The following is a 21,292-nucleotide window of genomic DNA, read 5'->3' as shown; positions in this document are numbered from 1 at the left end:
GTTTCTTTTTCCGTCAATAAGTTTCTTGCAGGTATCTTCATACCGACAAAGTTTTTTCCGATTCTCGTTCATCAATTTCTGGTGAAAAATATGCAGACTTCCTACTTCCATGTATTGAATTTTGTCCTGACAGCTGTTTCGCATTATGGCATTATGAAGCAACTATTGACTCATAATCTGGCTTTTCGGCCTATTTACTTCATCATGTGGGAAGTATGACCTTGTGATAGGGATACTGGTTGGTCTAGGGATTAACAGCTTAGTCATTAAGGGACGAACTTTACCAACCCAACACGATGAAGAAAACTACCTTATGGGTCTGCATAAAAGGAGGATTGCTGCACACTATGCGGGATAATAAAAAAAGGCGTGACCCCAAAAGCCACTTGCCACAAAATAAGCCTCAGGATTTATGTATAGTAAGCCTAACCTTGTAGCAGCCCTAATAATAAAGAACAGAACCGCTCCAGGGGGCCTGAAGGAGATGTGCACGAATGTAGTTTACAAATTCATTTGTCCAGCGGAGTTGTGCAAATCTCACAGCCAAAACTGCATTGGGCACACTGCAAAGTCACTTCGGAGACGCCTGCTGGCTCACAAAAATCAAGGGGCCATACATCAACATTATATAGATGTTCACGATAGGAAGCCATCTCTACAAGAGCTGATAGAAAGCACCCAGGTCGTTCACAGAGAAGATAACTGTGGTGGCCTCTTCATAACTGAAGCAGTAAGCATCGCTATCCAGAAACTGACCCTGAACACCCAACAAGAATGGGATCATATACTCCCCTTCAACAGGAGAAGGAATGTGAGAGCCAACAGGGACCAGACAGCATGACCCAACCCACCGAGAACATCGCACCCCTTAAGAGGACATGAGAGGACTCGGCAAATCCTGAGTAACATTCATCAGTGTAGACTATTTGGACACAAACACACACACGCTCAAATTTAATATTATATTCATTTATGTATAAACAGATATTAGTTTATTTTTACCTTTATAATTCTGTATTTGTATTTCTATATCCATTTTTTAATTTCTGTATATATTTTTGTAATTTGTATTTAAAACCAACATATAACATATTAAATTTTAAACATACATTTAAGGAAACACTAGCACACGGTATTATATTTTTAATATTTGTTTAACCACATGTTTAAACTTTCACTTTTATTGTATCCAAAACAACACCCTTAATGGTTAAACCAACCAGAACCCATACCTCAAGGTCACACTTCCCACACGATGAAACAAATAGGCCGAAAGGCCAGATTGTAAGTCAGTAGTCGCTTGATAAGGCCATAAAGTGAAACATCTGTCGCGACAAAATTCAATAAATGGAGGAAGGAAGTCTGCGTAATTTCACCAGAAATTGACGAATGAGAATCGGGAAAAACTTCGTTGGTATGAAGATACCTGCAAGAAACTTAATGATACCACTAAAGCATTTGCTTTTAACGAATATATATATATATATATATATATATATACTATATATATATATATATATATATATATAAAATCCATTATGCTACAAATGTCCTTTAATATCTAATTCGCTGTACCTCGGAATTAATATATTTTCATATATGTTAACCAAAGGGGAATTTTTTTTAATTGATGATAATTTCGTCGGCTCACAGGCACGAACCTCGTAACCAAGAAATCAGGACGTGCAGTGAAGTGCTCCATACTACACGGCTATCATGAGAGGTATAAGTTAATGGTGCCTCTCATCTACAAATCCCTATTGCGCTCAGGTATTCATTTTTTGGAGTTGGCTTCAACCCACCTCGGCCTTGATGACTGTATAGTGCTTTTGTCGCACGTAGCCATATTATGAATCTCTGCCACATCATCGTGGTTCATTTATACATATTAAGCTACATATGTCCTTAATATCAAATTTGCTCTACCTCAGAATTAAATATTAAAGGACATTTGTAGCTTAATGTGTATATATGAATCACAGTGATGTGATAAAGACTACGTGCGACAAAAGCACTACACAGTTATTAAGGGCGAAGTGGGTTGATTCCGACTCCAAAACAACAAATACCTGAGCGCGACAGCAATTTGTAGGTGAGAGGCGGCGTTGACTTATACCTCTTGTGATAGCTGTGTGGTATAGAGCGCTTCACTAAAGTCCTGATTTCTTGGTTCTGAGGTTTGTGCCTGTGAGCTGTCAAAATTATTATTAACTTAAAAATTCCCCTTCAGTTAACATACATGAAAATACATTAATTCCGAGGTACAGCGAATTAGATATTAAAGGACATTTGTAGCCTAATGCATATATATGAATCACGATGATGTGATAAAAACTTTATATATATATATATATATATATATATATATATATATATATATATATATATATATATATATATATATATATATATATATATATTGGATCCACCAAAAAGAGGCAGCAAAATTGCACACCCAGAGTCCTCTAATATTAGAAATCACTCTACAATATGTAAAACCTCTATAGAAAATAAGGAATTTTCAGTTGTAGGGCGAGCTTCCAACAGCCATGATTTGACGATTTTAGAATCGTTAATGATCAAATGAATCATCCCATTCTTTATTTAACGAGCTTTCGAGGTGTAAAACATCATCAGGCTGAAAAGTTAACAAGGATGAAAAATCACTAAAATTACAATAAAATTAATTGTCTTACTAAAATCTTCAGTAAAAATTACGAAAAAAACTAAAACAGACACAAAACATAAAAGTAAGGTGAAGGTAGACAAATTACTTTCGATGGTAAATTATATAATCAAATAGATGGAGTTGCTATGGGAAATTCCCTTGGACCTGTATATGCAGATTGCTTCATGGGTTACTGTGAAAAGATTTGGATGTCTGAATGCCCCAGTGCTTTCAAACCCCTGTATTATCGTAGGTACGTTCACACGTAGATTTATTTATTTTAATATTTTAATTCTCGTCATCCTAATATTTCTTTTACTTGTGAGATGGAACAGGATAATAAGTTGTTATTTTAAGATGTTCAGGTATACAGAAATAGAAGCAAAATAAGAGACCTCTGTTTATAGGAATAGTACTTTTACTGGCTTGGGATTGAATTACCTCACTTTTTCACCAAAGTTGTATTAACTTAATTCAGTATGTAAACAAAGTAAACAAATTACTTTCGATGGTAAATTATATAATCAAATAGATGGAGTTGCTATGGGAAATTCCCTTGGACCTGTATATGCAGATTGCTTCATGGGTTATTGTGAAAAGATTTGGATGTCTGAATGCCCCAGTGCTTTCAAACCCCTGTATTATCGTAGGTACGTTCACACGTAGATTTATTTATTTTAATATTTTAATTCTCGTCATCCTAATATTTCTTTTACTGTGAGACGGAACAGGATAATAAGTTGTTATTTTAAGATGTTCAGGTATACAGAAATAGAAGCAAAATAAGAGATCTCTGTTTATAGGAAAAGTACTTTTACTGGCTTGGAATTGAATTACCTCACTTTTTCACCAAAGTTGTATTAACTTAATTCAGTATGTACTATGATAAATAGAGCTTAAAATGTTTGTTGTAATTTTAATTTCCTTCATTAAGACATGGTCTTCCTCCTAAATTATTTTTCTGAAAATGCTTATCCCATATTTGTATTTTACAAACTTCTGAAAAATTTTCTAACCGAGAAATTTTGTCCCAGACCGGTGTATACTACTGCCAGTAAAGATGTAAATTACATTAAATTGCCGTTGCTTGCTCATATATATATATATATATAATATATACTATATATAATATATATATATATATATATATATATATAGAGGTACATATGTATATATATATATATATATATATATATATATATATATATATATAATATATATATATATATATATATATATATATATATGCAGTCCCCAGGTTACGTCAGGTTCGAGTTTCGTCGTTCAGGACTTATGGCACTAAGCTTGCAGCACTATAAACCCCAATTTTTTGGCGATGTAAATGGATTTACGGGGCCATTACCACCTTTACAGCAACATAACCCAGATTTACGGTGCTTTAAGTGATATCTATTCCCATAATAATAATAATAATAATAATAGTTTTTATTATCAGCTCAAAGCCATATACATGAAATATACAAAGAATGGACAATAGCATACACAGACTAGATACATAAGATAACATGATAATGAAAATATAAGAAAATGATTAATTGGCAATATCCACACTTGCTGAGGTAGTATAAAAGATAGTAATGAAAATAATGGTAATAACCATAATAAAACTGAAAGTTAAAAAATTGAATGTAACAAAACTATATTGATTATAATCACAGTAATAATTAAAAAAGGAAAATACCTATAATAACAATAATCATAGTAATACAACAATAATGACAGATTATGCAGATGACATTTTGCAAAAACAGATGTTAAGTCATTTAGGGAACAAACGCCTCATTTTCCTATCTTCCCCACAATTTAGATTTCTTGTCACACTACTTAGGATGCTTTGTATGAGCAAATTGCTGCTTTTTTCTCAGTCGGGTGATTAGGCTGGACATTGTTCGCCTTACAATGATTTTTAAATTGTCCAGGTGGTTTTCTGTGAACATCTATGTGGTGGAGTGGTATCGAGGAGTGTTTGTGAGGCATCTCAAAATGTCATTGTGAACAACAGTGCTACGTCTCATGATCTCTCGGGTGTAGTTCATCCACAAGGAGCACCCATAGATACTGTAGCAATACGAGTGGAAGAGCAGCAGTTTCAAGTCTCGGTGACAGAGGGCAAACCTCTTTGCAATCATGTTGCCAGTTGCACAGTCTACGACATGTATGTTCTATGTCTGCTGTATTAAACTTTTAGGTTTTCCGTGATAATGTGACCCAAAAACGGAAATCCGTGCACGAATTCCAGCCGATGATTTCCGAGAAAAATGTTTGATTCTGCAAAATGCTTAAGAGATCTTGGGAGCAGAGACATGCACTGGGTCTTAGTTTCGTTGTATAGGATATCAAATTCCTCTGCATATTGGCAGCAAGTGTCAATACTGATGGGGAAATCAGAACCACAGTGCTGGTGTAACAGAGGTTGTTTATAGTTGTTTCACCGACAGCACATCCGATTGGAAGTGAGTTCAGTTTGATATTCAATGCATCTGTGTACGTATTAAAGAGGTATGGAGAGAGAATGCCCCCTTGCCAAAGCCCATTTAGGGAACCGAAGGTGTACGATAATACGGTACCCCATTTGACACAGAATTGCTGTGTGGAGAACCAGCAATGTAAAATGCCAATTAAATATAGAGGTGTGCCTCTTTTGCAGCTTCAGAAAGAGTTTCAGGTAGTTTACACTGTCAAATGTTTTCTCACATCCAAAACATAGGAAACCAAGAGAAGCCGATATGTAATAGTTCAGCAATTCTTTCAGTATGTAGATGCAGGTGTCGGTTGAGTGGTTTGCTTTAAATCCGAACTGGTTGTCAGTGGTGTGTAGAAATGGGAGAAGTCTCACTAGAAGAACCATCTCAGTCCCCTACTGTCACTTGTAATACCAGCAACCTTGCATTCCTGTAGGTCATCACATTTACTATGTTGTCTAACAATTTGTGCCACATGAAAGAAAGGCCCCCTTTTGGGTGACTGGCTACGATTTGATCTGTAACTTGCATCGATGACAAGGTTATGTGGCCAGAGGAGCGTTTCTTGCAATGCAATGATGCCTTTGAAGTTTTTGCAGAACATGCTTAGGAGAGGAATGTTATGCTTGAAGCCAAAAATATTCCAAGAGATTATATCTAATGTATCCATGGCTACTCACGAAGATGGGAGATGGAGGCACTGATCATTTGGGAGGATGGTGGGTTAGCCAGGGTGTGTGTGCAGTCACATGCCATGGGAGGTTGGCTGTCACTTGCAGTGAAGTGACCCTGCTTGGGGTGTCAGTAAGTTCCCCGGGGGTGGGGGGTTGGTCCTGGATTAGGTTTTATTTTGAGACTAATATATTAGGTCCGAAATTCTCGCCTTTAAGAACATCGAGGTGTTGAAATAGGCAGGTAATCCTGTAAGCCACTTTCTGTTTACTTTTGCATGGAAGTTTGAGGGAGATCAGGGGATCAGAGCCCATCAGAGCCCGTAAGAAACTTGACTCTCTCCACTATGGCATCTAGCGCCCCGATGAGTGCAGATTGTGAATTGCTACATGACATCTCTTCTCAGGTTTCGGGCAAAGTGAAACATGATTGTTGGACTTCGATCCAGCAGCCAAACAAGAGGATCTTTTCTTTTTTCTGCTTACTTGTGTCTGCCAACTGCCACACCCCTCATGATCACTCTCATCCATATCCACAATGGAGGGTTGGGGGGAGAGATAGGGTCGGGAGATTCATGAGGGCTGACAACACTGAGCGATGTCAGTCGTTTTGTCGCATTGAATAGCAAATATAGGAGAAGCTCTTACTTGGTCAAGAATTTAACTGCTCTTTGATGTCTTGAGACATTTCATCGATCCTTCTCTTGACTGTATCGTTTGACAGAGAAATTTGGGAGAGCTTGTTTGCACTATCTTTCCCCAGAACGAGCTCTGCTGCTCAGAGTAAGCTTGGTTTTATGAGAGACTCTCCAATGTTATATCTCTCTTGCATTTTTCAATCAACAAGGTAATTTCATAGGAAACCTCAACAACTTTTGAAGTCTGTTGCTGAAATGCTCCACTGCCATCCAGCTTAGCTTGCTTCAAGGAATGCCTAAAGTTAAAACTGTAAAGGCGATAGTTTTGTATTTTATCTTTTATAATAATCATAATAGCGGCCCACGATCTTGGATAAATGGAATACAGAGTGGGGACTATTGTGTATTAACCGATTCTTTTATAATAAAGATAAATGTCTGCTTTTTCCTGGACCCGCACCCCACCTAAGAAATTACTCATGCCCCCTAGGGGGGCACATCCCACAGGTTGAGAACCACTGGAATAGCGTGTTTGTGGTTTTTCATGGTATTACATATGTGGCACTGGCTGATGAATTTTGTAATGTCTATTCTCATTCCTATCCAAAAAAAGGATTAATGTGCCCTCCCCTAGGGACCTTTCTATACCTATATGTCCTGCATAGGCACTTACATGAGTTATGAAGATGGCTTTCACTACCAAAGAGGGAGGAAGGACGACGAGAGATCGGATATCGCCCGATCTCTCCTTATATTTTTCAAAATAAAATATCTCCTTCAATGAAGAACATACTTTTGGGCACCTTTAGGAAATTGGAAATCTCGTTACTTGCACCCCTTACACAAGCCCTAACCTGCCCAATCCATGGCTCGGACTTCTGACCCCTTATCACCTCTCTAACACTCCAACCACACAAATCAACCATACACCCATTCTCCACTCCTAGGGCATTCGCTAGCTGACCCCCTAGAAAGATCAGCCCTCTCGCTCTCACAGCTGGTTCGACTCATATCCCTTTTCTCTCTCCCTAACTCTGGAGTTACCGAGTTATTCCTGTTTTCTACATCGGTTGCCTCTAACGCATGCAACCGTTTGTCGCCATTGTTCGTCTCTCTTTGCTACTCAGGTTGTAACTCCCATTTCTGGGCTCAGCTCGTGTCGCTGCGCGAAATATCCTTTAATCTATTATTTCTAGGGTAAATGTACAAAACACACATACCAGAGAATAAATAAATAAAGAAAAAGGTCAGTACAACTGACTCGCTCACCCTCCAAGAGGGTGTCGGTATGAACACTATGGCGAGTGAGACCACTACCACGAGCCGCTTGCCAATAGAAATCTCCCACTACAAAATCCCCACAAGAGGGGAGCCCGACCCACAGAGTGGGCAGCAACTACTACTTACGCCATCCCATGCTGCCGACTGCTGCGCCTCTGGTGGTCATCCTTTTCAGTTAGCGCACATGTATACACGTGCCCTTTTTGCTCTGTGTTTTTGTGCCCTATTTTTGGATTTACTCATCATGGAGCGTGCAGCCATCGCAGCAGCTAAGTTAAGTACTCAATGTTTATTGCTATTTGGTTTTTTCCGTCCTTGAGTCAGTATTGCCGTTTTTTAGGTATAAATACGAACTCTAGGTCGGAAGCATGGCAGCATGGTTCTGCCTCGTGGCGGGTTCGTTCTTGGTCTTCCATACTCAGAACCTTCCCTTACTTTAGTACGCTCTATTTTTAGTCATCCTATTTGTTTTAGGGTACAGTCTACGCGGTTTATGTCATGCATGCATGTTTTTACCTTACGTAGGCTTCTTCTATCCAGACCCTAGCCACGGCTCTTAGTATCGGCCCCGGCTAGCTTTGAGTGGTAGACTTTCTTTCGGGTTAGTCGTACACTCCTGGATTTTTTCTCTACTATTTTGTTTTCTTTCTTTCAATGTTTTATTTAATTTATTATGTTTTTGTTAGTGTAGGCGTCTGGCTTCATCTAGCCTAGGTTATGGCCCATAGGGCCCATGCGCTACCGCTCTTCAGTTCGGTTGCTTCCTTATAGCTTCTCTCTGATCAGCCGGTTGTGTATTCTAGGCCTTATCGTTTCATTGTTTTGTTGTTACCGCCCCGTGGTCACTACGTGATCACGGAGCAGCCAGACGCCTGTCCAGTCATCTTCCCTCCTCCCGCTCTTCCATAGGGCCGGGGGGAGGGTTGGTCTGCCCACGCTCGCTCCGCATACCCGAGCCTGCCTCCCTCTCCCCCCAGGCGGAGGGAGTAGAGGGACGGGACAGACCCAGACTGGACTCGACCTCTCCAGCTTCTCGGTCCGGCCGGATGGCAGGGGGGGGGGGGGGGGGGGGGGACTGGCCTTTCCCCCCTCCGTCGCTTCTCCGTCGCTCCGTTGCTAGCGCGAGTCTGTGTGCCCTCTCGCCCTTTCCCACCTTACTGGGGCTCCTTTTCTACCGGAGCTCCGGCATCCAGTAAGGGGAAAGGTGCTAGTTCACCCCGCAGGGTGGACTGAGGCATACAGTTGGTCTCTACTAACCCCTCCGTCGCGCTGAGGTCGCGACACGCTCCGCCACGCACTGGACTTAGTCCGGTACGTTCGATTTTTATAGGTTTAAGAATTAGTTATGTTAAAAACTAAGTAAGTTTATTTTCTTAAGCTACCTTAAACCATCCCCCCTCCCTTGTCTGCCTCACCGGATCTCTCCGGGGTTATAGCCTATTCAGGCGTAAGGGAGGGGTTATGCCCAAATTTTTTCCGAGCTCCGGCATGCAGCGGAGTTCTCTGTCCTTTAGCCTGTAAGTGATAGCCTTTAAGATGCTCATGTGTCTTTTCACTTACAGACCACCAACTGTGAGCATCCGGGATGCACCGCCACGCTTCAAGACCCCTGTGGACATGAAGTTTGCCGGTCCCATGCTCCATGCGCGGGACTCCGCACGGGGACCTCCAAGTCTGGTATCACAAGACATGCACCATCTGTTATGATCTGGTGAGCCAGCTCTTAGACGGGGGTAAGTATTTCCAACTCCGTTAGCCAGTCCCTACTTCGTTATAGTTCTTAAGTTTTAAAAAATTCTAATCTTTCTTAAACTTAAGATAAAATACAGGGGATTTCGCATCCCTATAATTTTAAGTTAAGCTTTTAATTTAGTTTTAGTTAGTTTTAAGTTTAATCTTAAAATCTAATAAATACCCTCTCTTCCAGGCTCCGGCTGTGAAGGACACCGCACTGGCAACCCTGCGGGCCTGGGTCGGCGGTTTTGGGAAGAACGCCGCCAAGGGTATGCCCTACATTCTCGAGAAGAGGTTGGCGGTCCTGATCTTCCCCGGAGGCAAGTCAACGGGCTACGTCGACCCAGCAGAGGCGCCCCGACTATTGCGTTCATCCAACAACAGCTCGCTGCCTCGTTGACGGATCCAGGGCAGGAACATCTCCTCGGAAGTCGCGACGTTAGATCTAAACATTGAACCCATGGTAGGTGTAGACGACCTGTTGGTCGACGGTGAGTACGGTTGGACGCCCAAGGGATTGCCCCTTGCCCTTGCCACTGGATCTTCTACCCTGCAAAACTTCTCCATCCTTCCAAGGCTCTTTACAGGTACAGAACTTTATACTTCTCCTGATGCTTCCGTTAGACCTAAGGTCAAAGGACAAGCAGTAAAAACCTTGACTAAGACGTCGTCGTCGTCTAAAAGACGGCGTCGGCGTCATCATCATCTCGTAAGTCTCCGGCTAAAAACCCCGGAGCAGAGAGGTCTAAAGCTCCGGGTCCGGCTCCAAATCCTCTAGGAGTAGATCCTCCAGGGAGAGATCACACACTCCAGCGGAGTCAACCGTTCCACTACCTTTGGTTCCGGTTCAGAGCCACCCGTCCACCTCCGCAGCAGCTCCGGCTTTGGATCCCAACGCTGGCCTGTTGCAACAAGTGGGCGATCTGGTGGGGTCTCTAAAAACCAGTATGGAACAGATGTTCTCCCGGTTGTCTGATAGGATCAACTCCCAGGACAACATTATCGCCGGACTGAGCCAAGCTCCACTAGCTTCTCCCCCACCCTTCAGCACATGGGGGAGCGCAATTGCCTCCGTATGACTCTCTACCTACCGTTCAGTATGAAACAATCCTTGGAGAGTAGCGTCATACGCCCCCTTCCAGGACGGGCTTATTTCTATCCCGGAATGTGGAACTCGGAGGATTGAAGACTTCGAGTTCTATCCGGAAAAGACTTTCAGCCTCCGTTCATCGGCTACGCCAGGCTCACCGCCTCTGCCATGACTCGAGACGATAAGGTACCTAAAGAAACAGTCCTCTATTCACGAGACCAGGCTCAAAGAGAATGGCTCAGGTGTTTAGAGGACATGGGACTGTTCGAACACGAAAATACAGCGTTTAAGAGTCCTTTCACAATCTTTACAATGGAAGAGAGTACCCCGCTCCCTTTCTTGACAAAGATTGCTACGGTTACCATTCCAGCAGCCCAGAAGGGGGATTCGTTGCCTCAGCTGAAAGAAGCGGACCCTACGTCTCCTTTACTTCCCTCAGCCGGTGAGTTGTGGGAAGATCTGCCCAACACTTTTTCTGCGGGGCAAACTCAAACCAGACTGTGCTATGGAGCAGTTGGTGAGAAGCTGCCTAGACTTCCAGATAGCCTCATTCAGGCAGATTTGATGCCAAGTCTAGGTTGGCCAGGTCTATCAATACCATGGCCATGACCGAGGTGGCTACCATTCCTATGGTTCTGAGCCACTTTTTAAGCTGATCACCAAGTCACTGACTCAAACGGTGCAGTCTGATACGTTCGAGTTCGCCACGGCTAGAACAAACTGTAGGAAAACATGTCCTCCAAGATGGAAGCAACGATTCGGCATGAACCGAATAAGTTGCTTGCATCGAACATCTGGGGAGCAAGACCTCTTCCCAGATGCGATGGTGAAGGAGGTCCAGGCAGAGGCTACAAGGCTTAACCAAAAAGCCTTAAAGATCGTTGGGGTCTTACGGCCAAGAGACGCCAAGATCAAGTTGTCAGGGGTAAGGCTCAGAAGAAACCCAGACGTTTCCAGCCTTACCAAAAGAAACAGCCACACTTTACCCAGCCTGTTCCACGCTGTCCCGTTGAAGCAAGCAGCCCAACCTTCTACCTCCAAGGCTCAATCGCAGCCTATCTATGTCATTTCCCCCCAGCCTCAACCTCCACCTCTACGCTCTCTCCCAGCCTTCAATCAAGTCTTCGAGGGGCCAGGCTTCCCAGAAGTATGACCGCTCGGGTAAGGGAGGCAGAGGTAAGCGATCCTTTCGTGGTAGAGGATCGGGACGGGTCCTTTAATAGAGGAAAGCATTTCAGGGGAGGCCGCGGAGGCTACCAACACCAATGAGGACTTTCAGGTAGGAGGGAGGCTGTTTCACTTCCGCCACCGGTGGAATTTCAGCAATTGTGGGCGCAAAGCATTGTGTCAAAAGGCCTGGGTTGGAGTTGGGTAGCGAACCCGCCCCCATCCAGACCTTTCCGCCAACTTCCATCCAAGAATTGACGGAGTATGCGGAGGACCTCCTTCAGAAAGGAGCTATAGCGAGAGTCAAACAGATTAAAGTTTCAAGGACGCTTGTTCAGCGTTCCAAAGAAAGGCTCACAAAAAAGAAGGGTGTAACTCTTAGACTTGTAACCGCTTAAACTTAGCCATTCGCTGCGACAAGTTCAAGATGCTCACGATCTCGCAGGTACGGACCTTACGTTCCCCGTGGGGCCGTCACCACCTCTATCGATCTTACAGACGCTTACTATCATATCCCTATTGCAAGGCACTTCCGTCCGTATCTGGGCTTCAAGATAGGAGATCAGGCATTCTCCTTCAAGGTAGTTCCTTTCGGGCTCAACGTAGCACCCAGGGTGTTCACGAAGTTGGCGGAAGTGGTAGTTCAACAACTAAGATCGCAAGGGGTTATGGTAGTAGCGTATCTCGACGATTGGTTAATCTGGGCTCCAACAGTCGAGGAATGCCACAAAGCAACACTGAAAGTGATTCAGTTCCTGGAATATCTAGGCTTCAAGATAAACAGGACCAAGTCAAGACTCACTCCAGAGTCAAACTTTCAGTGGCTGGGCATTCAATGGAATCTATCCTCCCATACTCTGTCGATTCCATCAGCCAAGAGGAAAGAAATAGCGAAGTCAGTAAAGCAATTTCTGAGTCACAAACTTGCGTCAAGAAGAACCCAGGAAAGGATCCTGGGTTCACTCCAGTTTGCATCAGTGACAAACATCTTGATGAAGCCAAACTGAAAGACCTAACCAGAATCTGGCGCTACGAGCAAATGTCAGGTCCAGGGACAAATTATCCTCAGTCCCTCAGATTCTACGGAATCGACTACGCCCGTGGCAAAAGTCAAGAACTTATCGATATCAGTGCCCCTTCAGTTTCCTCCTCGGGGATTACCATCCACACAGACGCTTCGTTAAGCGGTGGGGAGGATATTCTCAGTTCAAGAAAGTTCAGGAACTTGGTCACCTCAGTTCCGTCAGTTCCACATAAACGTACTGGAAGCAATGGCAGTGTTCTTGACTCTAAAAAGGTTACGTCCGCCGAAGTACTCCCACATAAAGCTAGTCTTAGAAGCAGGCGCAGTGGTAAGGTCCATTGTATAAACACGGGAGGCTCCAAAGCACGTCATCTAAATCATGTCATGGTAGCCATCTTCTCCCTGGCGGACAAGTTCAGTTGGCACCTCTCCTCCACCCATATAGCTGGAGTGAGAAAACGTCACAGCAGATGCTCTATCCCGATCAGTACCTCTAGAGTCGGAATGGTCACTGGACAGCAGTTCGTTCCAATGGATTCTTCAGAGAGTTCCAGGCCTACAAGTGGATCTCTTCGCATCCCAAGCGAACCACAAACTCCCATGTTATGTGGCCCCCAACCTGGACCCTCTGGCCTATGCCACGGACGCCCTGGCCCTAGACTGGAACAACTGGGAGAAGATTTATGTCTTACCCCCATTGAAATCTTTCTCCATGAAGGGATGAACAAACTCAGGACATTCAAGGGTTCAAGTGGCTCTAGTAGCCCCAGACTGGCCGAAGAGCAATTGGTACCCTCTAATTCTGGAACTGGGTCTTCGCCCTCTTCGAATTCCCAGTCCCAGGCTCTCCCAGTCAGTGCAAACGAAGACTGTGTTCGCTTCCTCAGGAATTCTCAAAACCCTAACTTTATGGATTTCATGAAGTTTGCAGCGAAAAGAGATGCGAATATTGACCCTCAAAATATTCTCTTCTTGGAATCTGATAAAAGGGATTCAACTTTGAGACAGTATGATGCTGCTGTCAAAAAGTTAGCAACCTTCCTGAGAGAATCAGATATTAGAATCATGAACATCAATTCAGCTATATCCTTTTTCAGATCTTTATTTGAAAAAGGCTTAGCAGCTAGCACCATTACGACAAACAAGTCAGCCTTGAAAAAGATTTTCAATTTGGTTTCAACATAGACTTGACAGACTCCTACTTCTCGTCTATTCCCAACGGCTTGTGCTAGACTTAGACCTTCCTTAAGGCCCTACGTCAGTATCATGGTTCTTAAATGATGTTCTAAAGCTGGCTTCAGAAACTGATAATGACACAGGTTCATTTATAATGCTCTTAAGAAAAACTCTATTTTTATTAAGCTTGGCCTCAGGAGCTAGAATTTCAGAACTGTCGGCATTATCCAGAGATACCGGGGGATTCATATTCAATTTCTTCCCACAGGGGAAAGTGCTCACTTTCTCCGGAACGTAGCCTTTATAGCAAAGAATAAAGATCCTTTGATGAGGTGGGAACCATGGAAGGTTGTACCCCTTCCACAAGATATATCTCTTTGCCCAGTATCGACCTTATGAGCCTTTCTGTCCAGGACCTCCTCCTCATCCTCATCGGGTCCTCTCTTTAAGAAGAGAAAAAAGGTGGTACTTATCTATTAAAGGCCATCAGAGCAGCAGATCCTGTACTTTATTAAACAAGCCAATCCTGACTCTTTCCCAAAAGCACATGATGTCAGGGCAGTACCACCTCAATTAACTATTTCCAACATATGAATTTCGATGAGTTGAAAAATACTGGATGGAAATCGCCGACAGTATTTAAGCGTCATTACTTAAAGTCCTTGGAAGCTCTGAAATTTTCAGCAGTTGCGGCGGGTAACATAGTTTCCCCCGACTCTGCTTAATCTTTAGTAGAAGATCCAGTCCTCCTTTCTACCTGTCTCACCCAACAGTTCGTCTATGCCTGTCAATGTTCATCTACGTTTACCTTGGGTCTTAGCTGCTCTTATGGTGATATGGTGGGTGTCCCTTATTTTTTTGCTAGGGGCACTCACAATCGATTGTATGTATTGATCTCTTTGATGTGATCCCCTTATTTTTATGCTAGGGGATACATCTTATTTACAATGGTTACGGGTTTTGTATATTAAGTCATATACATTCCCTTCATATATTATTATTATTGAAGTTTGTTCTGTTCAAGTTATTGTTATAATTTCTTTTGAGTTCTTTGTACATATCTATACACAGATACTGCTTTTAACATATATTCCATGTAAGCCCTGTATATATGTATAAATTAAGTTAATTTTAAGAAATATTATTAGCATTAAGTTTAATTTAAGTAATATTTCTAATTTTGTATCATTGTGTATATGTATAGTTTATTAGCAATTTATATTCCTTCTTTTTATGTTATCTTTTATTTGAGACCCCTTTTGTTTAGTTGAATTTTCTTTACAATCTTGTGCTATTTCTCTGGTACGATTTCGCGCAGCGACACGAGCTGAGCCAGAAAAGGGATTTTGACGTAAGGAAAAATCTATTTCTGGGCGATTGGCTCGTGTCGCCAGCGAAATCCCGCCCTACCCATCCATCGCTCAAGATTGTCTGCTAACTTCAGGATGGCCACCAGAGGCGCAGCAGTCGGCAGCATGGGATGGAGTAGTAGTAGTTGCTGCCCACTCTTGTGGGGTCGGCTCCCCTCTTGTGGGGATTTTGTAGTGGGAGATTTCTATTGGCAAGCGGCTCGTGGTAGTGGTCTCACTCGCCATAGTGTTCATACCGACACCCTCTTGGAGGGTGAGCGAGTCAGTTGTACTGACCTTTTTCTTTATTTATTTATTCTCTGGTATGTGTTAGTACATTTACCCTAGAAATAATAGATTAAAGGATATTTCGCTGGCGACACGAGCCAATCGCCCAGAAATAGATTTTTCCTTACGTCAAAATCCTTTTTGGCACTTCTGGAGAGGGCATCTGCAACTTTGTTTTTCCCGCTATATGTTCAATTCCCTCAATATCAAACTCTAACAACCGTTCTATCAACGGGCCTGTCGAGTGGTTCTTGAATAAATCTCTCAATGGACGATGATCTGTGTTAATTTTGCTTTATGCCTTAGTAAAATGTAGTGATGTCTCTCCAACATCCAAGGTAATGTAATTTTTCTCTGAGCCTTTAATGCTCGCAATGCAAAATAAATTAGCTTTTTATTCCCTGCATCGTCAGCTTGAGAAATCACTCCCCCGATAGCTAAGCTGCTCGTGTCAGCGGTAAGTATAAATGGTCAATCGAACGATGGATAAGCTATTAGTTCATTACTAGTCAGTGAAATCTTTAATTCTTGAAAAGCCATTTCTTCCTCCCATCTCCAATGAAAATCTGGTTGCTTTCTCAATAAATCTAGCGGTCTCACTATTTTACTAAAATCTTTTATGAATTTACGATAGTAGCCTTCAAGCCCGAGGAAGCGGGCTACTTCCTTTGCATTTTCGATTGGGGATATTCTTTAACTGCTGCTACTTTACTGGCACAATGCTTAAGGCCTTTAGATGTTAAGATGTGCCCCAAAAATTCAACTTCTTGCTGAAAGAATTTACAATTGGTTAGATTAATTTTCATATCCTGTTGCTTTAAAGCTTCTAAGACTTCACAAATGTTCTTCTTGTGTTCTTCTAATGTAGCCCCTATTATGATTATGTCATCCTAATATACAATCACGCTATGTCCTAACAGCGAAGCTAATACAGACATCGTAACATGTGAAAAATGAGCAGGAGCGTTCGACCCAAAAGGGAGGTAATTATATTTAAACAATTGATCATTAGCTATAAAGGCTGTCTTTTTCTTGCTACTCTCGTCTATAGGCATTTGATGATACCTTGGCTTTAAATCTAATTTACTATCTTGACCTTAATTAACTTCTATTCGATAGAGGGCAATGGAAATTCATGGACTTTTTTTTATACTATTCAACTTTCTATAATCAACACATAGCTTATGAGAACCATCCTTCTTTTTAACCATCACGATTCGTGAGGCCCAGGGGGATTCTCTTTCTCTAATTGTCCCTTGTTCCCTTAATTTATTAATCTCGTTCTCCACTTCTTGCTGATAACAAACTGATATTCTATAAGGCTTAAATATGGTTGGATGACCCCCCAGTTTCTGTAACAAAAGGAAAACTATTTACTCTGTCTGGGGTATCGTCGCCAGTCACGATTGCATCTTGCTAACCTTCTACGTAGGGTAGACCCCACCAGCTGTCCGGAGGAGTCTACATAGACATTCCTCACTGTGACCTTGACATGCTACTTAAGGTTGCGAGAGTGTAAGAAGTATCTGCTATTTCACAAGGTTCTTACTAACATTCATAAATGGCACATTAACCTTGGTGAGCTGCGTATCACCTCACTCAGGCACTGAATGATAAAATCTTCCCATTTTTTATGAGGTCTGATCATAACTAAGGTACCTTCCGGTATGTTCCGTGAGGGTGTCACGGTAGAGGGATGAGAGGATCCGGGGTGGTACCACAACTCCTGCCTCTGGGGCAGCGGGTATTTCCCCTCAGCCCCTTTGACCTTAGGGAGACTCGTAGACACCTTGGTCTCTCCTCCTCTGTGGGGATTTGTTGTCCTTTTAAACATACTTCGCTCACCTTCCCGGCTGTACCAGTGTTACGGATCGGGATCGACATAGTGAATGCCACGCCGCTGCCAGATCCAAAGGTTGCTCCTCCATCACACCTGAAGAAGGGACAGTGGGGTTAGTGAGAGGTGCCTCTTGTCTCTTCAAAGGAAGCTCAACTCCCTTGAAGCAACCCTTGGCCCCTGCACCAAGGTCTCCATGAACCCCCGACTCCACTCCATCCTCTTTGCTTGACGAATCAGACATAGAGGACAAAGAGGAGGCCTCACTGGTGGTATAAGAGGGAGCAAGATGCGGAAGCTTGCCGGGAGACAGAAACAAGGACGAAGGGTTAAGCACCAAAAGAATCGTTAGGGGCATGAAACCCTCAGACAGCATCTTGGTGCCTTTCCTCTGATAATGTTTCCTCCCCGCAAACTTCACCCACTGCACAAGAGTCCAAGCATGACACTCATCACACATCAATTCAGGGTTACAATCCTACCCTCTGCAAAATGTGCAGAGAGCATGAGAATCAACATCAACACTAGAGCGCCAATTACTACACTTCTTCTCGCCCACACCTAGGCATACATACTTGGGAGGGGTGGGCTTAAAAGCCAGCACAGTAGATTCATGGGTTTACATGATGAAACTTACATAAATAAACAGTAAGCTTACAAGAACAATCTGCTAATTCACTAAAGTAAAAGGAACAATCTCACCATGAAAGGAGAAAAAGAGCTAGTGACGGTTGAGCAGAGAGCGATGAGAACATGTGTCTCCACCCGGTGACGGCCGAAAGCAAAGTGGAATGCATATTCCTGGGTGGGATGAGCTTCCCCCTCCCGGGCAGTAGTTTAACTACTAAACCATGTTGTAAAGTCTAGCAGCCATTTTCAAGCTTCACTGAAGGTATTCCTAATGTAAAGGGCCGATGGTTAGTACATCATGTAGGAACATAAAGTGATTTCATCATATATATCTTTTCCTACATAGTAAAAGATAAAACTAGCCTTTACTTACCAGGCAAATTTAAGTTCTGGTAGTTTACGTATACTGTATTGGCTATGCTTGGGTAGCATTTTTTCATTTTTGGAAGATGCTAAGGCTATCAAGCAAGATCACCAAACTTATGGCCTACACAGTAAGTCATAACCATTTCTTATAATTAACAACCACTTTCTACTGCATGAACATTATCAAAACCTGGCATAAACAACACTGAGAACAGCCATTTTGAAGTTTTAAGGGATTTTAGTTTAACATGTTAGTTTACCTTTGTATATCTATTTTACATTCATTTCATGTGAAAAAAATGAAAATAATAATTTGCCTAATTATTTCTTTTAGTAACAATAAAATTATTCTCCTAATTATTTTAGAACCAGGCGTCAATCAATTGATTGCATTTTAAGAATGTAAACATTAGCCTGGCCTACTTAAATGCAAATGGTGGAGGATCAGTTTTTAATATATCATAATGATGATAAAGGATGATCATAATAAAGTATGAATGGATTCAGTATGTAAAATATCAGTTTCATTACAATTACCTTTATCTTCAATACACCTGCACACACATACAGTGGCACCTTGACATACAAAATTAATCCGTCCCGAGGTGGCCTTCGTAACCTGAGCTTTTCGTATCTTGAACCGCATTTTACAATGTAAATTGCCTAATTCGTTCCAAGCCCTACAAACACCACAGTAAATTTTATAATAAAGCTATATTGACCAATAAACAATGAAATACAACAATTTGGACCATTCAATACCTAACTTAATACGTACTACTGATATGTACCTGTAAATAAAGTGTATTAGTGTACATGGTATACAAGAAATACTGTACTTACGTACGTATGTAGTAAAATGTGGAATCTTACCTTTCAAGTGAGGCTACCTCCGAAAGTGGCGACAGAGGAGGAGACAAACGGCAGAAAATTTGTTATGTAGTACGTACACTTGACTTAACGAAACACATTAAAAATGTCAGGAAGCATAAACTAAACTTTACGAAACACATTAACAAACTGTAACACTTAACTTTACAAAAAACTTAAAATTAAATTTTTTTTTGTCTTTTTTATTTTTACATTATTTTTTACTTTTATTACTTTACGTTTTTTACAAAGTTTCAATTTCTTCACCACCGAATGGATGCCAGTCTGTTTACGGAATTTATCAAACCACCCCCGAGAAACCTTGAAGTCTGGGGTTGCTGTCGATGTCCCTTCTCCTCCGTCGTCTTCGGCTTGGGCAATCAAATCGCCGGAAATAGCGCTGGCCTTCTGGCAGATTGCCGTCTTAGTTATTGTATCACCAGCGATTTCTTTGTCCTCAATCCATAAAAGAAGCAGCCTCTCCATCTCATCATGCACGTGGCTCCTTTTGTTGTACAAAATAGTCACGCCCTTGGAAGGTGAAGCTGCTTTGATGGCTTCCTTCTGCTTAAGGAGTAGCTGCTTTGATGGCTTACTTCTGCTTAAGGATAGTGCCTATCGTCGACGGATTTTGGCTGTATTCCTTAGCGATCACACTCAACCGCATGCCAGCTTCATACTTTTTTATTATCTCCATTTTTGTCTGCATAGAAAGCATCCTCTTCTTTCCGTGAACTTCAGCAACTTTCTTGGGACCCATGACTATACTGTACGTAATTAAGTTATGTAGTATACTAATTAAGTTCTCACATAACACGATAAAGTAGTACAACGAAATCACTAACATGAATTTACGTTAACAAACGAAATCGTATATGTGAACAAACGAATTCCGCGTGCGTATGATAACGCTGGGGCGAAGCAATGGCTAAAGAAGAACGCCTTTACGTAGAGCACGATGGGAGAGATGCTGACCAATAGGAGAACAGGATCTTATGGCGGTGACTAGCATCAGGAACCAATGGGAGAGCGGGAGGATGGTGGCGAGTCTACTTAGTTGGCGGCGCGCGAGTTTTAAAATTCTTATTGGTGGTCCGGGCAAATCTCGGGACTTTACAGCAACAATCTTTCGTATCCTGAACTATTTTCATATATAGAGCCAAAAAAATAATCGTATTTGCTTTTGTAACTCGAATTTTTCGTAAGTTAAGCCTTTCGTATGTCAAAGTACCACTGTATTTTGGTATTTTATGTCAGGTATAACTCTAAAATAAGGTATAAATATCCTTCTTGAAATATCATAAGATACATGAGTATCTCCAGTAATATTAACATTTTAGTTTACCTTTGTATATCTACTTTACATTCATTTCATGTGGAAAAAAAAATTAATTTGAGTAATTATTTCTTTTAGTAACAATAAAATTATTCTTCCAATTATTTCAGAAGCAGGCCCCAGTCAACCAATTACATTTCAAGAATGTAAACATTAGCCTGGCCTACTTAAATGCAAATGGTGGAGGATTAGTTTTTAATATATCACAATGGTGATAAAAGATGATCATAAAAAAGTATAAATGGATTCAGTGTGTAAAATGTCAGTTACATTACCATACATTATGGTAACAAGTGATAAGAAAGTTGCTGTATAAAAATACATTTATGGTGATAAAACCAAGTTGGCTGTGGATAAACACAGGTAGGTGATGCACCTACTGAATTGTGTCGTTTACACAAAGTGTATTTACACAGTACATTTTGTTTCAAATATGGGAAAATGAGGTAGATAATTGCTTTTGCATCAAAATTTCAGTTTAAAGTGTTTATGGTTAAGCAGTGTTGCTAATGTTGGGGTTAGAAAGGTACAGAGTTGCTGTTTTACATCCATAATCTTTAACTTGCCCTTATCCAGATTTTGCCCTTATCTGACAAGGTCTTGGCTCTTTTAATCCGGAAAATCACAAGATTACTTATATATACAATATCAAGATTATTTCCAGCTGTAGAGAGACTTTCCTAT

The 21,292-nt window shown here is 41.7% G+C and overlaps 1 protein-coding gene across 12 annotated transcripts in view; it reads right to left on the bottom strand.

Moving 5' to 3' along the window:
- Window positions 1-21,292, bottom strand: part of LOC135201365 (cyclin-D-binding Myb-like transcription factor 1) — a 389,369-nt gene that overhangs the window by 127,192 nt on the left and 240,885 nt on the right. The window lies entirely within an intron of this gene.

The sequence above is a fragment of the Macrobrachium nipponense genome, chromosome 23 (genome assembly GCF_015104395.2).
Source record: "Macrobrachium nipponense isolate FS-2020 chromosome 23, ASM1510439v2, whole genome shotgun sequence".
In the NCBI taxonomy this organism is placed as follows: Eukaryota; Metazoa; Arthropoda; class Malacostraca; order Decapoda; family Palaemonidae; genus Macrobrachium; species Macrobrachium nipponense.
Note: the sequence above shows the minus strand (reverse complement) of the source record. Positions and strands in the feature narration are given on the sequence as shown.